The sequence below is a fragment of the Chenopodium album genome, chromosome 12, assembly GCF_948465745.1.
Source record: "Chenopodium album chromosome 12, dcCheAlbu1.1, whole genome shotgun sequence".
Lineage (NCBI taxonomy): Eukaryota > Viridiplantae > Streptophyta > Magnoliopsida > Caryophyllales > Amaranthaceae > Chenopodium > Chenopodium album.
The window spans coordinates 41,283,834-41,306,793 of record NC_137845.1 but is presented as its reverse complement, the minus strand read 5'-3'; the positions used below and the strand labels follow the sequence as shown (position 1 = coordinate 41,306,793).

The following is a 22,960-nucleotide window of genomic DNA, read 5'->3' as shown; positions in this document are numbered from 1 at the left end:
CGCCGAAATGAGAAGAAAAATTGCATCATTTGAACAAGAAACGGATGAGAGTCTTAGTGAAGCTTGGGAGAGGTTCAAAGAGTTGGTACAAGCGTGTCCTTACCATGAATACAATCAATGTTTGCTCATGAGGTTTTTCTATGATGGATTGGAGCCTATGTCTAGAGCTAACTTGGATGCGGGGGCGGGTGGACAATTGATCAAGATCCCCCAAAATCAAGTGGAAGCAACAATCGAGGAGGTAGCAAAGAATTACTCTTGGGGTGGTAGAAGAAGGAATGCACCAAAGAAGGGTGGAATTTATGAATTGGAGAAGGTTGATCAATTACAACATCAAATTGATCAACTCACAAAAGGGCTTTCCAAGTTGAACACGAGTGTAAATGCAAGTTCAAGTTGTGGAGCAAGATCCTCTCAAGTTAACTCTTTCTCTTGTCAAAATTGTGGAGGAACGAACCATGATACATCCTATTGTGGAGCCTTGAGCCCCGAGCATGTAGCGGCATACAACACAAGGCAAGATGGTTTTAGAGGAGGCGGCGAGGGAGTAGCTTGGAGATAACCACCACCCGGGTTTACATCTCAACCTCAAGGAGCCAACAAGCTCAATCTTCTTACAATTCCAAACCCCAATACCAAAATCTACCTCCATCTCAAAACCAAAACCCAAGAGGGAGCTACCCAAGGAACAACCAATACAACAACCAACACCAATACAACAATCAAGCCCAAGTGCCTCAAAGAAATCAAGAACAAGCACCTCAAGCGGAGCCAACACCAACTCAACTCCTTCAAGCCATACATTCACAAATGCAAACCTTTGGGCAACAAATGCAAGAAATAAAATCTCACAACAAGATGGTTGATTCACAACTAGCTCAATTGGCCGAGAGAACTCCTTTCAATTCGCCATCTACTCTACCCGGACAACCACAACCTAACCCTTCTCATAACCGAAAACCCAATACATGCAAGGCAATCACATTGAGGTCGGGAAATTCTTATGATGGTCCAAATGAGGGGGATAGTGAGGAAAAGAAGGGAGGAGAAGAGAGTGTGAATGAAGACAAGAGAGGTGAGAAGGAAAAGGTTGATGACGTAGAAGGAAGTTCGGAGAAGAAGAAGCTTGACAATGAGAAGACAACTTCAATTCCTAGTGAGACTAGGAACCTTGATGGACCGGTTCCTTTTCCAAGTAGACTTGCGGAGAGGAAATTGAATGACAAGTTTGCAAAGTTCCTTAGTGTGATGAAGAATTTGCACATCAATCTCCCTTTTATTGAAGTTGTGACACAAATGTCATCCTACTCCAAGTTCCTCAAGGACATCCTCACCAACAAAAGGAAGCTCAATGATGAGCTTATCACCCTTCCACATCAAGTGAGTGCTCTTGTCCAACACAAGATGCCCAAGAAGGAAAAAGACCCAAGGAGTTTCACTTTGCCGGTGAAAATTGGGAACATGGAAGCTAGGGGTGCATTGGCCGATCTTGGAGCAAGTGTTAGTCTAATCCCTCTATCCATTGCTCAAAAGCTCAATATTGAGATGATCCCTACAAGGAAGACAATTCAATTAGCCGACCGGTCGGTAAAATTGCCATGTGGAAAACTTGAGGATGTTCCAATTCAAGTGGGACACATCTATGTGCCTTGTGACTTTGTAGTGATGGAAATGGAGGAGGATGTGGATACTCCCTTGATCTTGAGTCGTGAAGCTCTTAAAACTTTGGGGGCGGTCATAAATTGCAAGAACAACACCATCACATGTGAAGTGGCCGATGAGAAGATAGTTTTCGAATTTTCTAAATTGCTCAAGACCCCCATGGTTGAAAAGTGCTATAGGGTTGACGTTGTGAATGAGGAGTTGGACCGCTTAGGGAGAGTCATGATGAAGCCTCAAGATCTAATGGTGGAAGCTCTTACATGCAAAGAGGAGTTCCACTCTCAAGAGGCCAAAGAATTTGTCATGGCAATGGAGGAATCCTTAAAAGAGGAAGTTGAACAACAAGGCGAGATTGAGCTTGAATCAAGGGAGGAGAAATTGGAGGAAAGTTCTAAGCCTCCTCCCAAGGTAGAACTCAAGCCCCTTCCCCCTTCTTTGAAATATGCTTATCTTGATAAAGAGGAAAAATACCCCATTATTGTCAATGCTACCCTTGATGGACTTGATTTGGAAAAATTATTTGATGTTTTGAGAAAATATAAAGATGTGATAGGGTATAGCATTGATGATATCAAAGGTATTAGCCCTTCGTTATGCATGCATCGTATTCATCTTCAAGATGATCATTCCACCTCCATTGAACCTCAAAGGAGGTTGAACCCCAACCTCTAAGAGGTTGTCAAGAAAGAAATTTTGAAACTACGTGGGTTAGCCCGGTTCATGTAGTCCCAAAAAAGGGTGGAATGACCATAATCAAGGATGAAAGGGGAGAGGAAATCTCCACCCGAACGGTGACCGGGTGGAGAATGTGTATTGATTATAGGAAATTGAACAAAAATACAAAGAAAGATCATTTTCCTCTCCCTTTCATGGACCAAATGCTTGAAAGACTTTCTCACCATGCTTTCTTTTGTTTCTTGGATGGGTACTCCGGATTTTTCCAAATTTCTATCCATCCAAGTGATCAAGAGAAAACTACTTTCACATGTCCATATGGGACATTTGCATACCGAAGAATGTCATTCGGATTATGCAATGCTCCCTCTACTTTTCAAAGATGCATGACCTCCATTTTCTCCGAAATGCTTGAAAAAGAAATTGAAGTTTTCATGGACGATTGGTGGCTCGTCTTTTGACACTTGTCTTTTTAACCTTGAAAAAGTTTTGAAAAGGTGTCAAGAGACGAGTTTGGTTTTAAATTGGGAAAAGTGCCATTTTATGGTGGAGGAGGGCATTGTCCTCGTCCATAAGGTTTCAAAAAATGGCATTGAAGTTGATCCGGCCAAAGTTTCGGTGATTGAGAAGTTGCCCCCTCCTACTTCTATCACGGGAGTACGAGCTTTTCTTGGGCATGCCGGTTTCTACCGGAGGTTTATCAAAGATTTTTCATCAATCGCCAAACCTTTGACCGAATTACTCAATAAGGATGTTGTTTTTAGCTTAAATGAGGTTTGCCTTGAGGCATTTCATAAGCTCAAGGAAGCTCTCATTTCTTCTCCCGTTGTGCAAGCTCCAGATTGGAGCTTGCCTTTTGAGCTAATGTGCGATGCTAGTGATTTTGCACTAGGTGCCGTTCTTGGTCAAAAGAAAGAAGGAAAATCATGTGTCATCTACTATACAAGTAGGACTCTCGATGAGGCTCAAAATAATTATACAACAACGGAGAAAGAGATGCTAGCGGTGGTGTTTGCATTTGATAAGTTTCGGTCCTATCTTATATGCTCTAAGGTTATTGTGTACACGGATCACATCGCGGTGCGATATCTCATGACCAAGAAAGAAGTAAAGCCTCGGTTGATCCGTTGGGTTCTCTCTCTCCAAGACTTTCACATGGAAATGAGGGACAAAAAGGTAGCGGAGAATTATGTTGCGGATCATTTATCTAGGCTACCTTTTGAGAACAAGGAGGATGTACCAATTAATGATGAGATAGGATTCGAGACTCTCATGGCTATGGTGTCAACTTCTAGCCCTTGGTATGCGGATATAGCCAACTATCTTGCTTGTGGAGTCGTTCCCCCGGAGTTTTCTTCTCAACAAAAGAAGAGGTTTTTCAAGGAAGTGAGGAGGTACTTTTGGAATGACCCATACTTATTCAAGCAATGTGGAGATGGCCTTTTTCGGAAGTGTGTTCCGGATCATGAAATTGAAGGTGTTCTTGAGAATTGTCACTCACTACCATGTGGAGGACGTGGTGGTGTTGACAAAACAGTGGTAAAAATCACTCAATCTTTATTGTGGTGGCCGACAATGCATAGAGATGCCCACAAATTCGTTGCGCAATGTGATAGATGTCAAAGAAGCGGCGGCATTACCAAGAGGGACAAAATTCCCCAACAAAGTGTTTTAGAAGTTGAACCCTTTGATGTTTGGGGGGTGGATTTTATGAGGCCTTTCGTTTCTTCATGTGGGAACCTATATATCTTGGTAGCGGTTGGTTATGTGACAAAATGGATTGAAGCTATACCCTCTCCTACCAATGATCACAAGGTTGTGCTTAAGCTTCTTAAGAAGATCATTTTTCCTAGATTTGGGGTCCAAGAGTTCTAATTAGTGATGGAGGTTCTCACTTCGCCAAGAAGCAATTGGAGGCACTTCTTAAGAAATATGGGGTTCATCACAAGGTTGGTCTACCTTACTGTAGACTCCCAAATGTGTCTCCCCAAAACCAAACCCAGTGATGAATACCTTTCACGTCATTTGATTATCGAACAAAGCGAAAGTGTGAAAAGTCTAGTGATGAGGATGTTTTTATTAAAATATCTCTTCTTTCTGTTTTTGAAAATATTTCTTTTCTCACCCTGTTTTATGTTGCTTGATGTTATATACATTGTTATTTCTTGATCACGCCTTTTATGCATGTTTAAAGGGAATTTGTACTTGTAATCACGCTTAATAAGATAATTAATAATCTTGTTTAATGTTAATATGATTATAATTCAAGTAATCGCCAATAATAGTTTTATTTGTGCATTAATATTCAACCAACATAGATAAACAGGTTTAGGTTTAATATAATGTTTGCATGTTAGTCAGAAAGCGCACATGAATACGAGAAGAATAAAGTAGAGGCCCATTTTATAGGGCAGGTTCAATCTCTTTTAGGTTGGATTTGTACCTTCATCCCCAAACCCTATTTGGTTCAAGACCTATAAGAGTTGACGATCTCATGGATCGTTAAGGGGTGTAACCTTCACCTTGTGAACGGTTTACAAGTTCCTAAAACTTGTTGGCAACTCTTTTGCTCTAGCTTCCTTCCCTTTGGACGCCACCATGCTTAAGTGTATGATCACAGTGGGGTTCAAGTTTGGGGATGGCTTGAAATATTTCCTACGGTTTTTGGCGACTCCACTAGGGAGGATTTCTATTTTAATTCCTGAAATTTATTTTGGCAATGATTTAGAATGAGCGGATGAGACTCGAAAAGTTCTAAGTATTTCATGTGCGTATTTTTGATTAGCATTAGTGTCATATGCATAAAAAAGGTCCTCATTGGATAGACCATCCGAAATGAGTAAAAAACATTGGATTTTTACACGTAGGAAACTTGAGAAATATCTTTCACAACTAGAATTGAAATAATACTGCGAAATCTGGAAAACTCTAAGAACGTAGATACCTGTTGAAGCATGTAGGAACTAGCGTCTAGAAAACAGGGCTTGTCGCCTGTAAAGTGCTTCTGTCGCCTAGCGACAGGGGTACTTTTGCGGCGACAGTCCCTGTAGTCCGGCGCCCAGTTCTTCCAATACCGAGCTAGAACTCTACCTTCTTGTTTTGACCATTTCTAGCACTGTTGGCTCGATTCTACTTCCTGATTGAGTTTTTCTCTCTTTTCTAAAACTCATATGTGTTCTACAAATGGACATAACCCTCTGGGGGTTCACGCTCCATCTACCCAATCGAATGCTCCTTGCAACGACGGGTACATCCGAATTTGTGAATCCGCCAAACCATGGAAGCGAGTTTAACTCGCGGGGTCCCATCCACTCGCGCCAACCCTTCCAAAGGTAAGGTGTCTGCGTGGTGCATCCGGACTCATAACCATGGACCCTCTTTGACTAATCCATATCTTGAACTTTAGAGAACTAGAGCCATGGTTAGGTTCATTGCATCATGTTGTGACTACTTGACTACTTGTGCATTATTTGCTTGTGCATACTTACATGTGATTAAACTAACCGTTTGGTTTGACTTGTAATTATGAATATGCTTAAATAAACTAACCAATGACTAAAAGACTTTGCTTAATTAATTGATTAATTAATTTGAGGAAATATATATGTCTAAAATTGAGTCATAGTTCCTTTGAGTCAACCCGGATTTTTTATTCCCGTATACTGCACAAACGTCAAATTATTTTGGTCATATCTGGAGTTCTAGGAAGATTTATGAGTTGTACAACCAATGGATCTGTAGCCCCGAGTTTTATCTTTCATTTGGAATTGGTTTCGTCCAATTCAGAGTCACAGATAAAAAGTTATGACTAAAATACCACAACCTGTCCAGTTTAATGCATATATGTGAGGTCTTAACTTAGTCTTTGCTTGAGTCTAGTCACATAGTCTAGTCACATGGTCATGACACGAGTCTTAACATGTCCCCTACACTCACTAGTCGTAGCACACACTTTACATAGTCACCATGACCATGTCTTAGGTTCATGCATGAGTCGGTTTTTTCCGTCATTTGAGTTGGGGGTACATTTTATTCCTAATTTTTTTTTCATATCTCTCCATCTACATCATCTCTCATTATCTACATGCTTTCCCCATGTCACAATATTCATTCTTCCTACCTTCTTCCATCTATTGCATGTTGAATAGAGTCGAGCCAAATAATTAACAACGAATATCCCTTAATTTCCCTTTCCACAGTACTTGGTCAAGGAGAGAAGGACGATTAATCAAAGGCAACACCTTTATTCAAGTTCAACTTTTTGATAAGCCAATCGGTCGAAAAAGGAAAGCTAAGAAGATAATGGCAAGTCAGGAAGAAGTCAACGAACTCAAGGGACAAGTGGCTAACATGGCTGAAATGTTGAAGAATCTGACTCTCCAAATCAATGACCGTGTAAGACAACAATAAATGAAGCTCATGCAAGAAAGTTTGAGCAGATTATCCAATGACTATAGATTCCAGGGCATTAGCTCACAAGGGGTCTCGTTGGACAAGGATCTTCTTCCGCAGAAGTTCAATGCCAATGACATCCCGAAATTCAAGGCAATGGATAACCCTTATATTCATTTAAGAGCCTTTGAAACTGTAATGAATATTAAGGGAATAGATAAGAAATCTTTTCATTCTGTGTTTTCTCTATCTTTAGAAACTGTTTGTCAGCAATGGTACTTTTCTCTTGATAAAGAGAAAACCTCTACTTGAGATGCTATTGTAAGCGCTTTCATTGATAGATATAAATGTAATATTCAAGTCGAAAACGATTATAGACAACTTGAGATTCTAAGACAAAAAGAGAATGAAGGCTTTACGTCTTTCTTTAATAAGTGGAGGGAAACTTCCGCTAAGATGATTGAGGTGCCCTCCGAAAAAGAATCTGTGAGGATGTTCATCAAGAACCTCCAAGAGAAGTATTCAAAACATTTAAAGTCTCAACATAATTTGAATACTTTCAAGGCCGTCTATGATATCGGTATTAAAATCGAAGATGGCCCCGCAAAGCAAAAAGCTACTACCAATAGTAATCACAGTGGCTGGAAAGGAAAGAAGAGCGACAATCCTTCTTCTTCTGGAAACGCCCACTCTAGTTGGAATGACCTACGATGCTGCTTTCGATCGTCTCTACGTTCGAAGATTAATCAAACTGTAGGGAATATTTCAAGCAATTACCCCAAACTTGAACCCCACTGTGATCATACAAGCATGGTGGCGTCTAAAGGGAAGGAAGCTAGAGCAAAAGAGTCGCCAACAAGTTTTAGGAACTTGTAAACCGTTCACAAGGTGAAGATTACACCCCTTAACGATCCATGAGATCGTCAACTCCAAAAGTTCTTGACCCAAATAGGGTTCGGGGATGAAGGTACAAATCCAACCTAAAAGAGATTGAACCTGCCCTGAATAGGCCTCTACTTTATTCTTCTCGTATTCATGTGCGCTTTCTGACTATCATTCAAACATTAGATTAATCCTAAACCTGTTTATCTATGTTGGTTGAATTTAATGCACAAATAAAACTATTATTGGCGATCACTTGAATTATAATCAAATTAGCCTAAATAAGATTATTAATTATCTTATTAAGCGTGATTACAAGTACAAATTCCCTTTAAACATGCATAAAAGGCATGATCAAGCAATAATAATGAATATAACATCAAGCAACATAATAATAATCATAATTAAAATAATCATGATAAATCATAATATTATTAGTAAGATCCTAGGCATGATACTAACAAGATTAACAACAAATCCTAGCATGTCACTAAGCAATAAAAATCAAAGATTTAAACCTAGCATGATACTAACATGATATTAGAAAAGAGTAAAAGGCACCCTAAACATGATACTAGAAAGCAATAATAACATCCTAATATGATACTAGGAATTAAACAAATTTAAACATGCTTTCTACAAGAATAGAGCAATAAGATTACATACTTTGAAGCCTCGTGCCTCTTTCTAATAACAAAATACACGCGTTAGTAACTTCAAGGAAAATAATAAAATTAAACAATCAAATCAAATAACTGAAATAGAGATTAGGGACCAAACCCTCAGAAATTATAACCTTTCACGTCTAGGGCGAAGGCAACTTCGAACTTGGCTAGGTGTGTCTAGATCTCGTGAATGCAGAATTTTGGTTGAGGGAAGGTTTAGAATAGAAAGAGAAGAAAAGCTTCTAGCTTTAGAGAGAGATGATTGTAGATTGATGATTGTTGATGAATAAAAACGGAGGTTTTGGACCCTATTTATAAGAAAACAGTCCGAAAATAGGTAGAGTTTGATAAGGAATAAAACTCCCCGCTGTCGCTGCAAAACCAACCTTGTCGCTTGGAGACAAGCTCTGTCACGTGGCGACAAGGCTTGTCGTGTGGCGACAGGCCTGTCGTTTGGCGACAGCCTGGATTTCTACAAGCTTTCATACACAGAGTCCACATATGAATCAAAATCGATTTGTAAAGTCCGTATGAAAACTGAAATCGTATTTTTCATAAAATAATATTTTATTCCAAATAAAACTTATCAAAATCTAATTATTAATTCTAATCTTATTAGGATTTAAAAGAACCCTCTAGAGAATTCTAGAAGACTATAATTAATTCTAATAACTTTAGGAATAATAATCAACATTGGGTCGTCCCCTAGATCATTGGGCCGCATGTAAAGATTAAATCGGGCCCAGTTTAGTATTTTGGCCATAACTTCCTAATTATTCGTCGGAATTGGGCCTATAATATATCGTTGGAAAGCTCTTTGCAAGCCCCATCCAACTACACTATTATTGGACCCTTGTCCTGGACCAAACTAAACTAGATTGGCTGTTTTCATAAAATAAAGTTGTTTCCGAAAACAGAAAGAAAGAATTTAATAAAAACCAACCGCAACACTTGACTTTTCACACTTTCACCTCGTTCGATTATCATTCGACGCAAAAGGTATTCATCACTGGGTTTGGTTTTGGGGAGACACATTTGGGTGTCTACAGAAGCCCCCACTTTGACTGAGTTTGGAGAAACGCAAGTTTCGAAAACGAAAGTCAAAGTAGCGTTTTTTGTGACCATCTTCCACATCCTAGGGAACACGATCGAAGACAACTCTGCTTGTAGCCATCTTCAGTTTTTTGTGACCATCTTCCACATCCTAGGGAACACGATCGAAGACAACTCTACTTGTAGCCATCTTTAGTTTTCTGTGACCATCTTCCACATCCTAGGGAACACGATCGAAGACAACTCTGCTTGTAGCCATATTCAATTGTTTGTGACAACCCTCCACAAGCTAGGGAACGCTGCCAAAGATATCTTCGCCTGAAGTCATCCTCATTTGTTGCGACAATATTCCGAAGAATATCACCGAAGACCAATGCCTGTTGATCCTTTAAAGTTCGCTTAAACTTTGCTTCCACTATGCCAGTACGTCGGCGCTTCTGCTGCTTGTGAACCATTATGTCAGTGCCTTTGAGCCAATGTTTAGGCGCTTTAAGCTAAGTGAGATGATCTCTCATCAGGTCGATCACCTATTGCGATTGTAATCGAGCCGATTACTTAATCATGTTAAATTGCTTATAGGGGCTAACTGGAGTACTAAGGAACCCAAAATTGCTGCACGAGGTTCACATAACCATATTATGGAGCCATGTACTCTGTCGCCGCTCCAGCGCTAGGCGGAACTGCTTATCGCCGCCTTTTCTGCTTGTCGCCAGGAGACTGGCTTTGTCGCCGTTGATGTTCACTCGTTTTTGAACAAAAGAGCTTCTTTTTGAGGAATGTTCACTCATCTCTGAACAATGGAGCTTTTAGAGGGATATTCACGTGTCTCTAAACAAAAGATCTTGAAATGATATGTCCACGCGTCTCTGAACAAAGAGCTTTGATGACATGTCCACGCGTCTCTGAACAAAGAGCTTTGATACTTGAATGTTTGTTGAGATCGTTCGGTTGGCTGCGAACAGGAGCTTTGCTGAATGGTTGTATCCTGTAAAAATTAAAAGATTGCCAAAAGACTTTGCTGGTGTTTTTCTTAGGGTTGACCTAAGGTGATTGACTGACTTGAGGTTGACTCAATGTGTTTTGACACGTGTGTGACTCTTATGTGATTTAATGTGTTTTGACACATGCGTTAGACTCAATTCGAGGTGACATGACTCAACGTACATGACTCGTGTGTGCATTATAATGTGATTGTGCGACTCAAAAAATGCAAAAAAGCAAAAATTTTCCGTCATTTTTTGTGGAGGGTACCGACTTTCCCCCGAAAAAGAAAGACGCAAAAAAGAATCTAAGTGAAGTTTTTGAAGGTGCATGTTGAATGAGCTTAATCCGTTAATATTGTCTCTCAGAGTACAAGGATTATAACATCTTTGACTATCCTAGTTGACTTAAAGATGAAAGTATTTAGGTAGCTTAGGCGCGGAGGCTAAGTACTTCATACTTTGTGATGCAATGATGATTGATCTTGCTTTTGACATGACAAGCCATGCTTTAGCGTTGTGTTAAGATTTCATGACAAAGGGTTCCTAAGGGAAGTATATTTGGTCATTTATCTGTGATGTGTGTGATAGTGACACTAAAGTTAGGCTGCAAGGGCTAAGTGTGTGGTACAATATTATTTTTTTAGAAGAGTCAAATGATGGTGACTCTTAGGCTGGGTAGGCTAATAATGTAAGGATCAAGCCCCCAAGTCTAGCTCTAAATGAAAAGGGATGGGCATTGGAGATCCTTTGATATGATCAATGTAAATATGAATGCGTTTTTATTACGGTCGCACCTCGATGTGAGGTTGCCTACGTATCCGTTAGGAATCAGACCAAACGTAGCTCTAGCCGAACCTCGCACAAGTGTGTATACCTCAAAAAGGTCTTTTAAGGGTTGTAACGTGGTTAGGCTAAAGGTTTGAAGAAGAAAGGGATAAAGGCTCAACACCCTAGGTAAGCCCCCAAGGTGTGCAACCTTGCTTTTGAATCTTTGTATTTTTATGCTTGAGTGTTTTAACTCTTTATATTTTGCTCTCTCTTTTTCCTTTATCATTTTTTCAAATTCAAATCTCTTTTTTATAAGCGTGAGCGATCCCGATCATGCGGTCTATCACTCACTTGGCATTCATGTTTCTCAGGCACGGTACCGAGCACTCGATAAGAAACGCAATCTGAGACGTGTTTATATCAAAGACATTTTCATATCAAAAACATTAGAACACTTGCCCTTTTGTACACTTTTATCATTTTTGCTTTTTGAATTTTTTAGTTTTATGTAAAATCACTCAAGCTTTCGTTCTTTGAAAATTGCATAAGTTGCACACCATCCCATCCCAAGGTTAGGTAGATATGGGTTGAAAAATGACAGGTCTATCGTTAGACGAGGCTCAAAGTGGTTTATTAAAAAAGGATTGCATATTTTTTAAAGGGTGAAAGGTGATATGATGTGGTTACAAGGGGTGCCTCAAATCATTGGTATACCTTATGCTCAGTTTGCATTTTTTTTTTAAATGCAATGCGATGATCATATGTAAGGAAATAAATGCTCATTTTATTAAAAGGGGAAGAAATAATGATCCTACAAAATAAATCTAAGGAGAATAAAACGGTGCCTATGCTAGACTTATTGGGGAAAGGAATAAAAAAGAAATAGAAAAAGAGGTCACGAAATCTTGTCGTTGAAGCTCGCCTCTTGTCTTGTGCCTTATCATCACTCGGACTTCTTGTCAACTGGAGGTATAGGAAGCTTGTTATTGTCGATCAAATATTGGATTGCTTCCAACAGCTCTCGATAGTATGACCCCTACCTTGATGGTACTTGCAGCGTACATTTGGGTTCCAACTAGGCAATCTCTTCTCAAGTGGGGGATCTTGAATGGGTCCAATAGGAGTAATGAATTTCTCTGCATGGAATCGATCGAAAGCATCATCATAGCTAATTCCAATAGGGGTGAAATCCTTTCTTAGTTGCTTTCTAAATCCTCGATTATCCATGGCTAAGATTTCATTAAGGTCGGAAGTATCAACACTGTTGCTAGAGTAGGTGCTTTCTGAAGAAGAAGGATAGTCATTCTTCTTTCCTTTGCAGCCACTGTTGTTATTGTTACTAATCTGGGCCTTCTTGTTGCGCGGAGGAACATGAAGGAGACTTGAATCAATGAGGCCTTGAACGCGATCTTTGAGGATGAAGCGTCCTTCGGTAGTGTGATCATGGCCCCTATGGTGTTGATAATGAGAACGTTGTTCGATAACCATTATCCAATCTTTAGTCCTTCTATTGCACCCATAAGCGTGACAACGGTATTTCGTAGTTCCTGAACATCCTCTTCCAGGCTTGACGAGCTTTCACTAATATTACTTAAGGAAATTTCTTTTTCGCCGGCCATTACTACAACCCTTTTGTTTTATAAAAGAGTGATGCTTTATCAAAAGTGTTGTCTTGGTTAAGTGCTCTTCTCTCTTTGACCAAGTACTGTGGAAAGAGAAATTAAGGGATATTCGTTGTTAATTATTTGACTCAACTCTATTAACCATGCAATGGATGGAAGAAGGTAGGAAGAGTGAATATTGTGACATGGGGAAAGCATGTAGAGAATGGAAAGATGATATAGATGGAGAGATATGAAAAAAAAATTAGGAATAGAATGTACCCCTAACTCAAATGACGGAAAAAAAACCGACTCATGCATGAACCTAAGACATGCCTAAAGTCGTACTAAGTCAAATTAATTACTTTATTAGTCTTTAATTAGTCAAATTAATTAATTAATTAATTAATTAATTAATTTTACAAAGTCCTTTTTAGTCATTAATTGGTTTATTTAGACTTAAACACAAGTCAAACAAATGGTTAGCACATATATGATATGCATAAGCAAAGAATGCGCAAATAGTTCAAATAGTCACAACATGATGCAATGAGTTTGCAACCTAACCATGGCTCTAGTTCTCTAAAGTTCAGGATATGGGTTAGTCAAAGAGGGTCCATGGTTATGAGTCCGGATGCACCGCGCAGAAGCCTTACCTTTGGAAGGATTGGCGCGAGTGGATGGGACCCTGCAAGTTAAAAACTTGCTTCCACGTTTTGGTGGATTCACAAACTCGGATGTACCTGTCGTTGCCAAGAGCGTTCGATTGGGTAGATGGAGCGTGAACCCCCAGAGGGTTATGTCCATATGTAGAACACATATGGGTTTTAGAAAAGTGAGAAAAACTCAATCAGGAAGTAGAATCGAGCCAACAGTGCTAGAAATGGTAAAAACAAGAAGGCAGAGTTCTGGCTCGGTATTGGAAGAACTTGGTGCCAGACTACAAGGACTGTCGCTGCAAAAGTACCCCTGTCGCCAAGCGACAGAACGGTCGCCAGGCGACATAAGCACTTTACAGGCGACAAGCCCTGTTTTCTAGACGCTAGTTCCTACATGCCTCAGCAAGTATCTACGCTCTTAGAATTTTCCAGATTTCGCAGTATTATTTCGATTCTAGTTGTGAAAGATATTTCTCAAGTTTCCTACGTGTAAAAATCCTATGTTTTTTACTCATTTCGGATGGTCTATCCAATAAGGACCCTTTTTATGCATATGATAATAATGCTATTCAAAATTACGCACATGAAATACTTAGAACTTTTCGAGTCTCATCCACTCATTCTAAATCATTGCCGAAATAAATTTCAGGAATTAAAATAGAAATCCTCCCCAGTGGAGTCGCCAAAAACTGTAGGGAATATTTCAAGCCATTACCCCAAACTTGAACCCCACTGTGATCATACACTTAAGCATGGTGGCGTCCAAAGGGAAGGAAGCTAGAGCAAAAGAGTCGCCAACAAGTTTTAGGAACTTGTAAACCGTTCACAAGGTGAAGATTACACCCCTTAACGATCCATGAGATCGTCAACTCCAAAAGGTCTTGAACTAAATAGGGTTCGGGGATGAAGGTACAAATCCAACCTAAAAGAGATTGAACCTGCCCTGAATAGGCCTCTACTTTATTCTTCTCGTATTCATGTGCGCTTTCTGACTATCATGCAAACATTAGAATAATCCTAAACCTGTTTATCTGTGTTGGTTGAATTTAATGCACAAATAAAACTATTATTGGCGATCACTTGAATTATAATCAAATTAGCCTAAGCAAGATTATTAATTATCTTATTAAGCGTGATTACAAAAATAAATTCCCTTTAAACATGCATAAAAGGCGTGATCAAGCAACAACAGTACATAATCAATATCAAGCAACATAATAATAATCATAATTAAAATAATCATGTTAAATCATAATATTATTAGTAAGATCCTAGGCATGTACTAACAAGATTAACAACAAATCCTAGCATGTCACTAAGCAATAAAGATCAAAGATTTAAACCTAGCATGATACTAACATGATATTAGAAAAGAGTAAAAGGCACCTAAACATGATACTAGAAAGCAATAATAACATCCTAACATGATACTAGGAATTAAAAAAATTTAAACATGCTTTCTACAAGAATAGAGCAATAAGATTACATACTTTGATGCCTCATGCCTCTTTCTAATAACAAAATACACGCGTTAGTAACTTCAAGGAAAATAATAAAATTAAACAATCAAATCAAATAACTGAAATAGAGATTAGGGACCAAACCCTCAGAAATTATAACCTTTCACGTCTAGGGCGAAGGCAACTTCGAACTTGGCTAGGTGTGTCTAGATCTCGTGAATGCGGAATTTTGTTTGAGGGAAGGTTTAGAATAGAGAGAGAAGAAAAGCTTCTAGCTTTAGAGAGAGAAAGAGAGAGATGATTATAGATTGATGATTGTTGATGAATAAAAACGGAGGTTCGGGACCCTATTTATAAGAAAACAGTCCGGAAATAGGTAGAATTTGATAAGGAATAAAACTCCACGCTGTCGCTGCAAAACCGACCTTGTCGCTTGGCGACACGCTCTGTCGCTTGGCGACAAGCTCTGTCGCTTGGCGACAAGCTCTGTCGCTTGGCGACAAGCTCTGTCGCTTGGCGACAAGCTCTGTCGCTTGGCGACAAGCTCTGTCGCTTGGCGACAAGGCTTGTCGCGTGACGACAGGCCTGTCGCGTGGTGACAAGCCTGTCGTTTGGCGACAGCCTGGATTTCTACAAGCTTTCATACACGGAGTCCACATATGAATCAAAATCGATTTGTAATGTCCGTATGAAAACTGAAATCGTATTTTTCATAAAATAATATTTTATTCCAAATAAAACTTATCAAAATCTAATTATTAATTCTAATCTTATTAGGATTTAAAAGAACCCTCTAGAGAATTCTAGAAGACTATAATTAATTCTAATAACTTTAGGAATAATAATCAACATTGGGTCGTCCCCTAGATCATTGGGTCGCATGTAAAGATTAAATCGGGCCCAGTTTAGTATTTTGGCCATAACTTCCTAATTATTCGTCGGAATTGGGCCTATAATATATCGTTGGAAAGCTCTTTGCAAGCCCCATCCAACTACACTATTATTGGACCCTTGTCCTGGACCAAAATAAACTAGATTGGCTGTTTTCATAAAATAATGTTGTTTTCGAAAACAGAAAGAAAGAATTTAATAAAAACCAACCGCAACACTTGACTTTTCACACTTTCACCTCGTTCGATTATCATTCGACGCAAAAGGTATTCATCACTGGGTTTGGTTTTGGGGAGACACATTTCGGTGTCTACACAAACCCATTGGCCCTACCGAGGATCCAATTCCAGAAAAGCGATCTTCAAGATGGGATCCCAATTCCTATTGCAAGTACCATCAAGGAAATGGTCATACCACCGATGAATGCTAAAGGTTTCAAAATCTCATTCAAGATCTCATAGAAGCAAACAAGATCCCATTGCCTCTAGCTAGCGAGAAGACTTGGTGATGTTGAAGCAAACGACACAAGGCAAAAGGCGAACGTCAACGACAAGATTTTATGGCCTCTTTTTCTATTTCTTTTTCATTTTTTCCTTTCCTCAATAAGTCTAGCATAGGCACCTTTCTTAGATTTATTTTTTAGGTTTTTTTCTTTTTCCCTATAATAAAATAAAAATTTATTTTCTTGCATATGATCATTTCATTACATCGCATTAAAAAAAATGTCAAACTAAGCACAAGATATACCAATGATTTAAGGCACCCCTTGTAGCCACATCATATCACCTTTCACCCTTCAAATATGCAATCTTTTTTTGATAAACCACTTTGAGCCTCGTCTAACGATAGACCTTTCATTTTTCAACCCATATCTACCTAACCTCGGGATGGGATGGTGTGCAACTTATGCAATTTTCAATTTCATAAAAGCTTCAGTGAATTTAAAAGATTAAAATAGCAAAATAGAAACGATAAAAGTGTACAAAAGGGCAAGTGTTCCAATGTCTTTGACATGAACATGTCTTTGATATGAACACGTCTCAGATTGCGTTTCTTATCGAGTGCTCAGTACCGTGTCTGAGAAACATGAATGCCAAGTGAGTGATAGACCGCATGATCGGGATTGCCCACACTTATCAGAAAAGGTTCAAATTAAAAAAAATGCAAAAGCAAAAAAAAGAGAGCAAAAATAAAAAAAGAAAGAGCTCAAAAGTGAGAAACCTCAAGCATAATAATACAAAGATTCAAAAGCAAGGTTGCACACCTTGGGGGCTTATCTAGGGTCTTGAGCCTTTATCCCTTTCTTCTTCAACCTTTAGTCTAACCACGTTACAACCCTTAAAAGACGTCTTTGAGATATACACACACTTGTGCGAGGTACGGCTAGAGCTACGTTCAGCCTGATTCCTAACGGATACGTAGGCAACCTCACAAAGGGGTGCGGCCATAATAAATATGCACTCATATTCACATTCACACACTCACAACATGATCATATCAAGGAATTTCCAATGCTCATCCTTTTCCATTTAGAGCTAGACTTAGGCTTGATCCTTACATTATTAGCTTACCTAGCTTAAGAGACACCATCATCTGACTTTTTTCAATATATTTTTTTTCACACACTTAGCCCTTGCAGCCTAACTTTAGTGTCACTATCACACACATCACAGATACATGGCCAAATAGTCCTTCCCTTAGGAACCATTTGTCATGAAATCTTAACACAACGTTGGAGCATACCTTGTCATAACAAAATCACTCATCACTCATCATTGCATCAAAAAGTATGAAGTACTTAGCCTCCGCGCCTAAGTTACCCAAATACTTTCATCATTGAGTCAACAATTGAGATAGCCTAGGATGAGTTAATCCTTGCACCTTGAGAGATAGTATCAAACAACGTTTGACTAAACTCATTCAACATGCACCATCAAAAAGTTCTTCCTTTTTGCGTCTTTCATTTTCAGGAGAAAGTCAGTACCCTCCATAAAAATGACGGAAATTTTTGTTTTCTGCATTTCGAGTCATGTACATATCGAGCTTCAAGAGTCAACACTATGCACACACGAGTCACACGAAGTGAGTCATCATTAAGTTAAGTTTATACCTTGAGTCATGTCAAGTCAATGAGTCAAGCAACACTAAGTCTTAGGTCAACCCTAAAGAAAGATAAGAAAAGTCCTATAGTCCAAAATATAAATACAGGTACATTTCAGTGAGCAAGAACATTCCCGGATTTTTCGAAAAACCGCGAATGAGAACCTGACTCCAGCGTCTGACGACAAGGTTGTCGCTTGACGACAGAGCGAGGACGCGGCGACAACGGTTTCCAGCGTGCGCCGGAGCAGCAATGAGATGCGTGGTCCCATATTGGATTATGCGGACCTCATACAGGAATTTCGGGTTCCTTGGTACGCCAGTTAGCCCCTATAAGGAAATTGACATGATTAGTAGTCGGCTCGATTACAATCGCAGTAAATGATTGACCTGACGACAGTCGTCTCACTTAGCTTAAGCGCCTAAACATTGGCTCATTACAAGCACCAAGGCATCGGTTCAAAAGCACGCACTTATATGATAATTTTTCCAAGATTGGATTGTCATCCCCAACTGACAATATTTCCTAAAGTGGAGTGTCGCGCATTCTTCTTAAACGACTATTTTTCCAAGATTGGATTGTCATCTCTGGCAAAGTTTCCAAGCGTGGATTGTCGTACTCCTTCTCTATTTGGCAAGTTTTTCCAAGTTCGGATTGTCATACATTCATCAAATCCTTGGCAATATTTCTGAGATTGGATTGTCATGCATCAAGTTCCTTATGGCGAAATTTCCTAAAGGATTGTCGTAGGTCTCTACTCATCATAAATTTCGGCAAAGGTTCCTCAACGTGGATTGTCATTCATTTCAGTAAGTGGCAAATTTTCCCGAGGTGGATTGTCGATCGACTCTTTTTTGCAAATGTTCCAAGATGCGGATTGTCAATAGTGGCAATATTTTTCTAAAAGGATTGTCGCATAGCGTTGGCAAATTTCCAAGGTGGATTGCTTTCAAGAGTTATATTCCAAGATGTGGATTGTCGATCGTAGCAAAGTTCTTATGACAGATTGTTACGAAGCATTGGCAACTTTTCCCAAAATTGAATTTTGGCAAATTTTCCGAGATACTGATTGTCGCTTCATCGTAGTAACATTTCCAAGGATGGATTGTTACGTGGCATTGACAATTTTCCCTAAATCGGATTGTCATACATCATACAAGAGTCGTGTTGACAACTGTTCCTGAAGAAAAGAGGATTGTTATCACCCAAAACATCAACAGCAAAATTCAAGCAGAATTAAGGATCGACAGGCATTGATCTTCGGTAATTTTTTCCGGAATATTATCGCAACAACTAAGGATGGCTTCAGGCGAAGCAATCTTCGATCATGTTCCCTGGCTTGCGGAAGATGGTCACAAAGCAGTAGAAGATCGTTTTAAGCGAAGCAATCTTTGATAGTATTCTCTGGCTTGCAGAAGACTATCACAACGGAAATTGAAGGCAGCTGGAAGTGGAGTAGTCTTCAGGCGGTATCCCCTAGCTTGAGGAAGATCGTAACAACAAACCGGTTACCTCCAGAGACGTGTGCTCGACGGTGCGAGATACGTGTTTCTGAACTCTCTTATCTGTTTTAACTAACGCTAGTTTGCAAGTATCGGTGTTTCAAAAAAGATTTAGGTTCGCAGAACATTCTGAATCATTCTCCATCCCTATCGCTACTTTGACTTTTGTTTTCGAAACTTACGTTTCTCCAAACTCAGTCAAAGTGGGGGCTTCTGTAGACACCCAAATGTGTCTCCCCAAAGCCAAACCCAATGATGAATACCTTTCACTTCATTTGATTATCGAACAAAGCGAAAGTGTGAAAAGTCTAGTGATGAGGATGTTTTTATTAAAATATCTCTTCTTTCTGTTTTTGAAAATATTTCTTTTCTCACCCTATTTTATGAAAACGTGCATTCCAAATTAGTTTGGTCCATGATATGGGTCCAATAATGGTGTAGTTGGATGGGGCTTGAAAAGTCCTTTCCAATGATATATTATAAGCCTAATTCCGATGAATAATGAGGAAGTTATGGCCAAAATACTAAACTAGACCCAAACTGGATTTTACCAACGATCCAATGATCATGTGGAGGGTCCAAAGGTTTAATCCTATTCCTAAACTAATTAGGATTAATTAAAAGCATCTATAAGATTCTAAAAGAACTTAATTATCCTTTTTGAAAAGATAGAATCAAAGAGTTATAAATTGAATAAAAACTTTCCTTTTTTAAGTCCTAATTCTATTCGAATTTAAAGATATTCAAAGACAGTCAGATATTATTTTCGTACCTCATAATCTTTATCAAAATATTATTTGGTTGGATAGATCTTGAAATTATCTTTCCAATGATATATTGTAATATTAATTCCGAGCTATAACGAAAATGATATGAATGGAATACGAAACTCTATCCAAAACTGACACCGTCCTACTATTTCGGCCATATCTTTTTATTTTCAAAATATTTTAATCTGATTTTAATTGGGTTGGAAATTAGACTTCAAGAGCTTTTCAACGACATATTATATGACTTTTTTGGACTTCTGGATCAAAAGTTATGATAAAAACAAAATTCGCAAAAACTGCTGACTGACAAGTTTTATTTCGATTCGAATTCGGATTTTTTTTCTTATTCTTCGACTCTCTTTTTTCCTATAAATAGAGGTAATATCTCCCCTTTTTTCAATCATCTACAACAATCATCTTTCTCTCTCTAAAGCTAGAAGCTTTCTCTCTCTAAAGCTAGAAGCTTTTTCCTTCTCTCCATTCTTTTTCTAAACCTTCCCTCTTACACAATTCCTCATACATTAGCACTAGACACACCTAGCCAAGTTCGAAGTTGCCTTCGCCCTAGACATGAAAGGTTATAATTTTTGAGGGTTTGGTCCCAAATCTCTATTTCAATTATTTAATTTGATTGTTTGATTTTATATTTTCCTTGAAGTTACTAACGCGTGTATTTTGTTATTAGAAAGAGGTACGAGGCATCAAAGTATGTAATCTTATTGCTCTATTCTTGTAGAAAGCATATTTAAATTTGTTTAATTCCTAGTATCATGTTAGGATGTCTTTGTTGCTTTCTAGTATCATGTTTAGGGTGCCTTTTACTCTTTTCTAATATCATGTTAGTACCATGTTAGGTTTAAAACTTTGATCTTTAATGCTTAGTGACATGCTAAGATTTCTTATTAATCTTGTTAGTATCATGCCTAGGATCTTGCTATTATATTTAAGCTTTATTATTAACATGATTATTTTTATAATTATGATTTATGATTATTATGTTGCTTGATGTTATATTCATTGTTATTGCTTGATCACGCCTTTTATGCATGTTTAAAGGGAATTTGTACTTGTAATCACGCTTAATAAGATAATTAATAATCTTGTTTAAGGTTAATATGATTATAATTCAAGTAATCGCCAATAATAGTTTTATTTGTGCATTAATATTCAACCAACATAGATAAACAGGTTTAGGTTTAATCTAATGTTTGCATGTTAGTCAGAAAGCGCACATGAATACGAGAAGAATAAAGTAGAGGCCTATTTTATAGGGCAGGTTCAATCTCTTTTAGGTTGGATTTGTACCTTCATCCCCGAACCCTATTTGGTTCAAGAAATATAAGAGTTGACGATCTCATGGATCGTTAAGGGGTGTAACCTTCACCCTGTGAACGGTTTACAAGTTCCTAAAACTTGTTGGCGACTCTTTTGCTCTAGCTTCCTTCCTTTTGGACGCCACCATGCTTTCCCTACACTTACCATCCTCAAACTCAAGGCCAAGTGGAGGTCTCGAATCGTGAAATCAAGAATCTACTTGAGAGGATGGTGAACAAATCAAGGAAAGATTGGTCTCTCAAGCTCGATGACACACTTTGGGCTCTTAGGACGGCGTACAAGACTCCAATCAACACAACCCCCTATAGGTTGGTCTATGGAAAGGCTTGTCACTTGCCGGTTGAGTTGGAGTATAAAGCTTGGTGGGCTATCAAAGAACTCAATATGGATTTTTCTTTGGCCGGTGAGAAGAGATTGTTAAAGCTCAATGAACTTGAAGAGCTTAGGGATGATGCTTATGAAAGCTCAAGAATGTATAAGGAGAAGACCAAGAAGTGGCATGACCAACATATTCGAAACAAGAGCTTTAAGGTTGGAGATAAGGTTTTGCTCTTCAATTCAAGGCTACGCTTGTTTCCGGGAAAACTCAAGTCCAAGTGGTCGGGGCCTTTTGTGGTATCAAAGACTACTCCTTATGGTTCTTTTGAGTTAGATGCGGATGGGAACAAGTTCATGGTCAATGGTCATCGTTTGAAGCATTATTTTTGAAAAAAAGAAGTTGGTCTAATCGAATGTCTAAGGCTTGATCCTTTCGGTCCTAAGCCACCCACTCGAATGAATTTTTCTCATGGTCAAGCTAGTGACCTCATAAAGAAGAGCTTCTCGGGAGGCAACCCGAGTTCCTAACTCTTTTCTTCTCTATTTTTCTTTCTTGTGGTCGGTTTGGTTGTTTTGTCTTTTGTCTTTTGTCTTATGGTTTTTAATTTTTTATTTGTAGGTACTTGCCCCCATGGTGCATGTATGGTTGGGAATTGGAGGCCATATGATGGTGATTATTGAGCTAATTAAGTTTGAATTAAGAGAGGAAGAAGAAAAGCAATTCAATGTGCAATGAAGGTGTGAAGCCGCGCCCAATGAGAGCCCACTCCAGGAACCCGCGGGCGCGGCTTATGAAGGAGAGGGCGCGGCTAAGAAAGATCAAGAATCTAAAATCTTTCGGAAGATGCCTGGCCGCGCCCGTGGAGAAGGCGCGGCTCAGAAGCCCGCGGGCGCGGCTGTTCAGGACTTGCTAGAGCGGCCCTGTTGCCGCGGGCGCGGCCCGCTGGGTTCTACAGCACATTTTTGCGAGATAATTACAGCAGCCAATTCCCCTTTCTTTCATATTTTCACACCTACATCACTCTCTTACACACTCTCTCTCTAGAAAACCTAAAAAACCCCAACCCTAACTCCAAAAATTAATCATCAAATTCATCCTAAATCCCACAAAATTCCTTCTCAAAACATCAAATTCATCAACAATTTTCATTCTCCATCATCAAAAATCCAAAAAAATTGAATTTCCACCATTGTTACTCCTTGAAGCAGCATTAGAGTTCATGTTCTTGGAGGCTAGTTGGAG

At 38.9% G+C, this 22,960-nt stretch overlaps 1 non-coding gene across 1 annotated transcript; it reads right to left on the bottom strand.

Annotated features, from left to right (window-relative positions):
* Positions 1-4: 4 nt before the first annotated feature.
* LOC145573424 (small nucleolar RNA R71) lies at positions 5-111 on the bottom strand. The gene has a single exon (XR_014097461.1). It is a non-coding gene; the product is annotated as a small nucleolar RNA R71 (small nucleolar RNA).
* Positions 112-22,960: the final 22,849 nt, after the last annotated feature.